Source organism: Hemiscyllium ocellatum, chromosome 28 (genome assembly GCF_020745735.1).
Source record: "Hemiscyllium ocellatum isolate sHemOce1 chromosome 28, sHemOce1.pat.X.cur, whole genome shotgun sequence".
In the NCBI taxonomy this organism is placed as follows: domain Eukaryota; kingdom Metazoa; phylum Chordata; class Chondrichthyes; order Orectolobiformes; family Hemiscylliidae; genus Hemiscyllium; species Hemiscyllium ocellatum.
The window spans coordinates 54,117,644-54,127,220 of record NC_083428.1 but is presented as its reverse complement, the minus strand read 5'-3'; the positions used below and the strand labels follow the sequence as shown (position 1 = coordinate 54,127,220).

Sequence of the window (9,577 nt, the reverse complement as noted above, 5' to 3'; positions counted from 1 at the left end):
GGGAGGGATGGTGGGGGTGGTTGGTCCTGCTGTTAGTTTTGGTGCAGGTGAGGATAATGGCTAATTGTGAGGTTTTCAGAGGGAGTCTGTAGACAGTGTTGTGTCCATGCAGTGTAATTGATGTGGGGGGTAAAGTGGACGGGGTGACAGAGAGCGAGAGAGAGAGAGAGAGAGACAGAGACAGAGAGAGAGAGAGAAGGTGCTGCATGCGGCAGTGACAGTGTTGGAGCATTAGCCATATTCGGGGGTCGGTGCTATAACAAATAAACCGTGAGTGTGATGGGAGCAGAGAGAATACGGTGACCCTTATCCTGACAGAGCGGGGAAGGTTATTGATGCTTGTCCTGTATTGTTGGACACTTCTTCATACCGCAGACACTGTACTGAGCTGGGTGGGGAGCACAGACCATGCTCGGTGGGTCTGGTGGTGTGGCTCCATCTGGGAAGGGAATGGTCACCCTCTGTACTTGACAATCCAGCAGGACCTCCATGCCCCTGTCAACAAACCGTGGTGTAATTGCCCCTTATCTGCCATGCTCGGGGTAAACTGTACAGGGTAGCTCCAAGCTGAGAAAGCTCAACTGTGTGCCCAGTGGCCTTTCAAAGATGGCACCAGTGCCAGGGGTCATGGAATATCCAGGGGAACCAGACGACTGTGAGTCCCGCCAGCCATGACGGGTGGGAGAATCGGGCTGGTATTGAATGAGAGTGACACCATGTTGTGGGGTGGGGGGTGTGGGGGTAGTCAATGAGTTGAGTTTGATAAGATAGCACCAGGAATCTAGCTTGGCCTCGTACAGATAATCTCTCTGTCACACTGAATGGCACTGAGGCAAATTATTGTTAGAATCAGCCCAGTGAGTCAGAGATTCTGTTGTAACTACTCCCATTTACAAAGCTGTAGAAAAAATGTTCATCCAAAACTCTCCATCATTTCACCTCACACCAATCTCTCTTTTTCCCATCTTTCCTGGGAAAACTGGCTCATGTTACAGGATGCTATCGAAGTGTCTACGTTTCAGCACTCTGAAACCTGGGAACACATCCTTCCATGACACTGTCTCTCAGTCTCCCCCTCTCTGTCTATACCCCAAACTCCTCCCATGTGGTGATATTTAAACTGATTCTCCCGCTATCTCTCTCTGGCAGTGATGTTCACACCCACAGCATCCCCTTGTCAGGGCACATTATAGATATGGAGCTGTAAATGGGTGGGAGCTGTACCTTTCACTTCCAGCATGGGCTGCAAGTTTCCCCACACTGGGCAGCGATGTGGGTGATGGAATTGCTGCAGTTAAGGGTTAACTGTTAAGGGTCAACTGTCAGGGTCGGGCATTGGCGAAGGCAGCAGTGCTTTTACAAGACAAAGAAATCACAGTAACTGTGAAGGGCTGATAGGGTGGGAACTGCTTGAATTGCGAAACCAATTAGCAAAAGCTTCCAAGATATTGTAATCACAAAGGCGAGTATGACTAATAGGCGAAGGGTGTTTGGACCAATAAGGACGCTACACAATGGAGGGCGCGCGGTTTTGACTGATAAGCGAAGAAACTAATGTATAAATATTATGGCTGTGAACAACTCATGTGTGTGCCAGCCGGACCGCACACCCAATCTTGCAAGATTGAATAAACTTCGCTGAGAACCTCATCTGTGTGTACCACCTGTTTCGATCTGCCATGGGTAAGTGTCGGTCCCGAGACCGGTCGGTGCTCTCCTCCCGAGGGGGTTCTGTACAGACTTAGACCGGTTGTTAAGAGCAAGTATCTGCCACGCGAAGGTCAGGATTTGAAAGACGTTCTGTTCCCTTTATCGGATCCGACGGAGGAGAAACTGACTGGCCCTTGATGGGAGCGTACCTATAGTATAGTACAGTCAGGGGCTAGGGTATAAGGGCTGGTCTCAGGAATGTCTCCCAGGGCCCTGGGATTGGGTCAGTTGCTCGGCCGGACGGCATACAAACTGAGTGGCTCCAAATAAGAGATCACGCCTATAGAATAGAAGGGTCACTTGTAACAAACTTGGGGGCTCGTCCCGGATGTAAAAGAACTCCCTAGTGGGACTCTTAGTCCTGGTAGAGAAGGCTCTGAACGATTCCGGGACGTTGCGAGACACACAGATATTTGAGCCAGCGAATTACATAAGTGGCGCACATAAAAGGGTAAAGGTTGAAGTTTTCATTTTGAGTCGGACAACTCCGTGCACGGATCAAGGTAAGAATCTTCTCTATTATTTTTCGCGGAATAACCGAGCGAAGGATGCGCTGCCTTGTCGACTCCGTGGTTGTGACAGGTAACCAGGACTTAGAAAATGGGTTAACTTGAAGATCAACCATGGGTAACCAATGTTCAGGTTCTGACGAGGGAAAAGGAAAGGAAAAGAAAGAGGAAGAGGAGAGTCTAAAAATCCCCCCCGATAGTCCATTAGGACAGAAACTAGAAAATTGGGACGTTAATAAGTATCGAGGTTTGGAAAAGGAAGATATGATAAAATATTGTTGTTTTGTGTGGGTAAAAGAGCCTATTCGTTCCCCTTCCGTATTTTGGCCAAAAATCGGGTCGGACGAAGATTGGGTTTGTCAAATCTTAAGCATCTACGTGAATAATAAACAAACTCCAGGTCAAAAGGAAAGTGAATATGCTGCATGTTGGTTGGGGGACTCATCATCAACATCAGCCCCAACCCCAGTGCCCTTGTATCCCTTGGTGCCGCGGGAAGAGAAAGGGAGTAAATTGGAAGTTTTAGACGTATTGCCCCCGCCTACGGCACCTCCACCACCGTATGTACCTCAGAAAGGGTGTCATGGACAACAGATAGGGGGAGTGTCAAACAGAGATAACTCAGAACAAGGGGCGGCCGGGGGCAACGTAGTTAGGCTATCCCATCGTTTGCAGGAACGAAAGGAAACCCAAGAGAAAACGGGGAAGCAGGAGGGAGTTCTATGAACCCCCTGCGAGAAGTACCGTTTGGCCAAGGGGACACGGGATTTGTAGTGGCCCCGTTGAATTCGAATGATATAAGGCAACTTAAGAAAGAATTGCCTTCTCTCATGGAAGATACAACTGCGGTTTCTACCCAGCTGGATCAATTCTTAGGTCCTAATTTGTACACTTGGCAAGAGTTGCAGGCAATAATGAATATACTATTCAATCATGATGAAAAGAATGCAATACGGAAGAGAGCCATGGAAATATGGGATCGGGAACATCAAGGGGAGGGACCTAGGGGCGAGATAAAGTATCCTATCCATAACCCCAACTGGAACAATAACAATGCAGAAGGCTGAACGCATATGTCTGACCTACGGAACTTGATTATTAGAGGGATACATACTTGCGTCCCCAAACAGCAAAATTTAGCTAAGGCCTTCGATATAAGGCAGGGCAAGGATGAGTCACCTTGTGTATTCCTAGACCGATTGAGGGAGTCGGTTATAAAATATTCGGTATAAACCCAGACGGAGAAATAGGACGTGGAATGATAAAAGTGCATTTTGTGACAAAGGCATGGCCCGATATCCAGAAAAAGTTACAGAAGATAGAAGGCTGGAATGAGAAGGATGTTTCTGATTTGTTGCAGGAAGCCCAAAGGGTCTTTGTACAGAGGGAGGTGGTGGCAGAAAAACAGAAGGCCAAGATAATGGTAGCGGCAGTAAGGGAGGTCTGTAAGTCCTCAGGAATGACGAGTGAGGGAAACAAGGGAAGTCGCGGGAGGGGTAGAGGAAGTTGGCAGAAGAGTGGTGAAGAGAAGTAGAATGTCCAAGGTAAGGGCTATGGACAAGGGAGGCCGAAACCTGCAGGATGTTATCACTGTGGGAAACTAGGCCATTTCAAACGGGAATGCCCGGAGTTACGGAAAGAGAGAGAGGGCATCTATGAGATGGAAGGTGAATAGGGAAGTCAGGGGCGAGTCGAAAGACGGGCCTACCAGGAACCCCTGATAACTTTTAAGGTAGGCCCAGATGAAGAAATTGTAACATTTCTGATAGAAACAGGGGCGGCTAGATCTTCTGTCCCAATCCATCCATGAGGGGGAATTTTTCAGACTGAAACCTTAGGAATATCGGGAGTAAAAGGGGGAATGTTTCATGCTAAGATTTTCGAGGAAGTGCCAGTGAAACGAAACCACGAGGTGGTGCTAGCAGAACTCTTATAGCTCCCTCATCTTTCCTATGGGTTGATGGGAAGGGATCTAATTATAAAATTCGGACTACACATAGGGGTGGGGGAAAATGAGCAATTGATAGTCATGGCCTTTTTAGATGAAGAAAGTCTGGCAGAAATAGACCCCCGGGTATGGACGGCCAAAGGGAATAGGGGGCGACTAGACATTCCCTCGGTCCAGGTAGAACTAAAACCTGGAAGTCCCGCGATACACATGAGACCGTACCCCATATCCTGGGAAGGAAGACAAGGTTTGAAACATGTTATGAAAGACCTGATCGCTGATGGCCTGGTAGAACCTTGCATGTCCCGTTTTAACTTCCCCATACTCCCCGTCAGAAAAACGGACGGTACATATCGGATGGTACAGGACTTGAGGGAAGTAAATAAGATTGTACAAGCCCGACATCCTGTGGTCCCCAATCCTTACACAATTTTGGGAAGAGTACCCCCCTACCATGTTTGGTTTAGTGTGGTAGATCTTAAAGATGCCGTTTGGGCTTGCCCTCTCCACCACTCTAGTAGGGATCTGTTCGTCTTTGAGTGGGAAGACCCTGATACCGGGAGAAAGCAGCAGTATAGGTGGACTGTTCTACCCCAGGGGTTTACTGAGTCGCCGAACTTGTTTGGACAAATCCTAGAGCAAGTACTCGAAGGAATGACTCTGACACCCCCGTTGAAATTGATTCAGTATGTGGACGATCTCCTGTTGTCTGGCCCCACTGAGACTGAGACAAGACAGGGAACCAATGATTTGTTAAACTATCTGGCAGTAACGGGGTTGCGAGTCAGCTGAAACAAACTGCAATATGTAGAACGGGAAGTTAGATATTTAGGACATCCAATCAGTCAAGGGCAGAAAAGAATAAGTCCCAAAAGAATAAAAGGGATTGTAGAATTAGGACTACCCCGAACTAAGAGGGAACTCCGGAAGTTCCTGGGTTTACTGGGGTATTGTAGACTCTGGATAGATGATTATGCTCCTCTTACAAAAATGATATACTTGCAGCTAACAGAGGGGGCTCCGGATAGGATTACATGGGACCCAGAAGGGGAAGTGCTAATTGAGACTTTTAAACAAAAACTAGTGACACCGACGGTTTTTGCTGCGGTTGGCGGGGGCGTACATTGGATGCAATTAAATGCAACATTTGGGATAGAAATGATCGCGGAATGGAAGCATTTTCGCGGCTGTTGTTTTAGAATTAGGGTAGGACAGGAGAAACGTGCGGAAATACTGGATACTGAGATGCAACCTTACACCCCTCCCACTGATCCTAAAGTAGTAAAAATTATAGAGGTTAAGGACTTGAGACAGACTCTTGAAATAGAAACTGGATATGGCGAAACAAATGCCTGGGTTGAATGGGTAAAGTATACTGTAAAAAGTCTGAACAAAAGCAATTACTATGCATGTGCTTCTGGCAGGTCAATGGCCCAGGTGGTTCCCTTTCCGCTCGGGTGGAAGCGAGAGCGGCAGAGAATGGAATGTATGATAGCCCTGTATCAGGATGAGACTGCATGGAGTAATCGTAATTGTACCTCCCTATTTCTGATGCTCCCTCCCTTGGAGAAGAAACAGGGACAAGCTCCCCCCGTATTTTCTGCCGCAGCTGGAAGCCACACGTCGTGTGTGCGTAGACAAGGTACTAGTCAGTCTAGAAATTTGGGGGAGCTGAAATTGTGTACAGAGATTAAAAATGTTACCGAAACGAAAGAAGGAGGGAACTACTCAGCATTGACGATTCCCCGAGCGGATCTGTGATGGTACTGTGGAGGAAAACTGTTGAGACCCACTCTACCCCCAGATTGGAAAGGGATATGTGCAATTGTACAATTGGCGATTCCTTTTACCCTGGCATTTGAGAAGGTAAAAACAGTAAGACAGGGAAGAGAGAAAAGATCACCGTGAGACACTTCTTTCGATGACAGGGTTTATCTCCATTCGATCGGAGTTCCTAGAGGGGTACCTGATGAGTTCAAGGCTATTAACCAGATTGCAGCAGGCTTTGTGTTGTCCCTCTTCTGGTGGGTCACCGTAAACAAGAATGTAGATTGGATAAACTACATTTATTACAACCAACAGCGATTTATCAACTATACCAGGGACGCTGTCAAGGGACTAGCGGAGCAACTGGATGCCACCAGTCGGATGGCTTGGAAGAATGGGCTAGCCTTGGACATGATCTTGGCTGAAAAAGGTGGAGTCTGTGCTATGATTGGTCCTCAATGTTGTACCATCATACCCAACAATACGGCCGCCGACGGCTCGGTCAGTCGTGCCTTGGAGGGTCTCATGGCACTGGCGCAGGAGGTAGCAGAAAATTCGGGTGTCAATACTGATTGGACCAGCTGGCTAGAGCGGTGGTTCGGGAAATGGAAGGGGTGATGGTCTCATTAGTAGTTTCGTTCCTGGTGGTAACAGGGGTTTTAGTGGCTCTGGGTTGTTGTATAATTCCATGTATGCGGATCTTAATTACCCGCCTCATTGAGACAGCCTTGACAAAAGGCGACCCTCATGAAGGAGTGGGCGTTCACCATCTGGTGGAGGAAGGACAGAGTTTAATTGATCCAGACGACCCTGAAGCCAACTGAGATAAAAAGGCCATGATTATGCTGCAGAAATTACAGACTGTATGAAAAGACAGGGGGGATTGATGTGGGTGATGAAATTTCTGCAGTTAAGGGTTAACTGTTAAGGGTCAACTGTCAGGGTCGGGCATTGGCGAAGGCAGTAGTGTTTTTACAAGACAAAGAAATCACAGTAACTGTGAAGGGCTGATAGGGTGGGAACTGCTTGAATTGCGAAACCAAGTAGCAAAAGCTTACAAGATATTGTAAGCACGGAAACCGAGTATGACTCATAGGCGAAGTGTGTTTGGACCAATTAGCAAAAGCTTACAAGATATTGTAATCACAAAGGCGAGTATGACTAATAGGCGAAGGGTGTTTGGACCAATAAGGACGCTACACAATGGAGGGCGCGCGGTTTTGACTGATAAGCGAAGAAACTAATGTATAAATATTATGGCTGTGAACAACGCATGTGTGTGCCAGCCGGACCACACACCCAATCTTGCAAGATTGAATAAACTCCGCTGAGAACCTCATCTGTGTGTACCGCCTGTTTTGATCTGCCATGGGTAACAAGTAGACGGAGGATATAAGGGTCGGTCCCGAGACCGGTCGGTGCTCTCCTCCTGAGGGAGTGTCTGTACAGATGTCTACCTGAGACTAGTTGTTAAGAGCAGAGATCTGCCACGCGAAGGTCAAGTTTTGAAAGACGTTCTGTTACCTGTATCGGATCCGACGGAGGAGAAACTGGCTGGCCCTTGATGGGATCGTACCTATAGTATAGTACAGTCAGGGGCTAGGGTATAAGGGCTGATCTCAGGAGTGTCTCCCAAGGCCCTGGGATTGGGTCAGTTGCTCGGCCGGATGGCATACAAACTGAGTGGCTCCAAATAAGAGATCACGCCTATAGAATAGAAGTGTCACTTGTAACAGCAGGAATCTAACACAGTGTTACAGATCAATGCACTGGGGTGGTGTTCACACTCCTACATGCTGGGAGGGTAACTGCTTCTGGGTTACAGATCAATGAACTGGGGTGATGTACACAGCCCTACATGCTGGGAGGGTAACTGCTGCTGGGTTACAGATCAATGCACTGGGGCAGATGTACACAGCCCTACATGCTGGGAGGGTAACTTTTCCTGGGTTATAGATCAATGCACTGGGGTGGGGTACACAGACTTACATGCTGGGAGGGTAACTGCTCCTGGGTTACAGATCAATGCACCAGTTATCACAGCACGGGTCTCTGTGCTGGTCAGACTGTCTGGTTGAGGTTTATAGATAATGCAATGATGTTGTCAGTGCAGCTCCCCGTGCTGGATCGATATTTGTTCCAGGTTCACACATTACTGTCCTGCTGTGGTCTGCACAGCTCCCAGTACTGGACAGATATGTAGCCTGTGTGCAGTACACGATGTTGGTGGGGTGGGTCGGGGGGTGGGGGGGAAGGTGCTGGACAGGTCAAGGAGTTCCACGGAACATTCAGTCCCTGACATTCCATAACTGACATTCCCCGGAACGTTCTGTCCCTGACATTCTATAACTGACATTCCGCGGAAGGTCCTGTCCCTGACGTTGTTTGTTTGTGAACGGCCGGACGTCAGTGAATTGAACAACCGATAAGATCCCGATGGAAGAGATCCCGTTCCAGGGTGAAGGAGACACTGTTCCGAAGGCCCCTTAGGCAGTTAAACGGGTGAATACGTTTTTCCTGCATTTACATTCCTTCACGACACAGGATTGATTACAATTTAGACCAAAATGCAGGAATTCCCAAACTCCGTTTTTCTTCAGGAAACTGGGAGAGAATCCTTCAGGACAGCAACGTTTCCACCCTCCGTATTACGAACTGGGAAGGAGTGACCTGTGTCTGGTATCGAGTGATCGAGTGTGTGGGAATGTTCTAGAAACCATCTGTCCTTATGGATGTGTCTCTGAGTGTTTGGGGAGGGAGGGTTTCTTGTGATTTATGTCAAATTTTTGTTAGTAATTCCGACCATCGAATTTGTTATTCCAGCTCCAATTATTTTAATAAATCCCTGAATACAGAGACACATTTGAAAATCTCACTGGGTCGCCAATCAAACGGGTCCCTTTGCCTCCAGGCTGATGGATAATGGGTTTGTTTTCCTTCCTCACAGTTAACGTAGTGACCATCTACATCCTGCTTTATAAAGATTGTGGATTGTCTCCATGTGTTAGACGTTACCTGGGGGCCATGGCAGCGGCGGATCTCCTGGTCATTATCCTCGACCTGATCCTGAGACACATTCCCATTGTTTATCAGGAACAGTTTTATTTCCTGTGGTACTCCGTCCCCGTGTGTAATATCCACGCCGTCCTGCTTAATGCAGCCACTGACTGCTCTGTCTGGTTCACCGTCACTTTCACCTTTGATCGGTTTGTGGCCATTTGTTGCCAGAAGCTGAAAAGTAAATATTGCAGTGAGAACACGGCGGCTGTGGTTCTGGGAGCAGTGACTGTGCTGAGCTGTTCAAAGAACATTTCCTGGTATTTTATGCTCACGCCTCGGTATTTGCTGGAGAACCTCCCCTGGTTTTGTTTTGTAACAGCCACTGTTGGAGTGTCCATTGTCTGGGTCACAATCGAGTTCCTCCACCACATTCTAACCCCGGGTGTCCCATTTCTCCTGATTCTGCTGCTCAATGTTCTCACCGTCAGACACATTTTAGTGACCAGCAGAACCCGCAGGAGACTCCGCGCTCACACCAATGGGGACGCTCAGTCTGACACAGAAATGAGAAACCGAAAAAAATCAATCATTTTACTGTTTGTGATCTCGGCCAATTTCATCCTGTTATGGTCAACGTTCATGC

General features: G+C 47.8%; 1 pseudogene; it reads left to right on the top strand.

Annotated features, from left to right (window-relative positions):
* The first annotated feature begins 5,412 nt into the window (after positions 1-5,412).
* On the top strand, positions 5,413-6,758 carry LOC132829054 (uncharacterized; annotated as a pseudogene).
* The last annotated feature ends 2,819 nt before the right edge of the window (positions 6,759-9,577 follow it).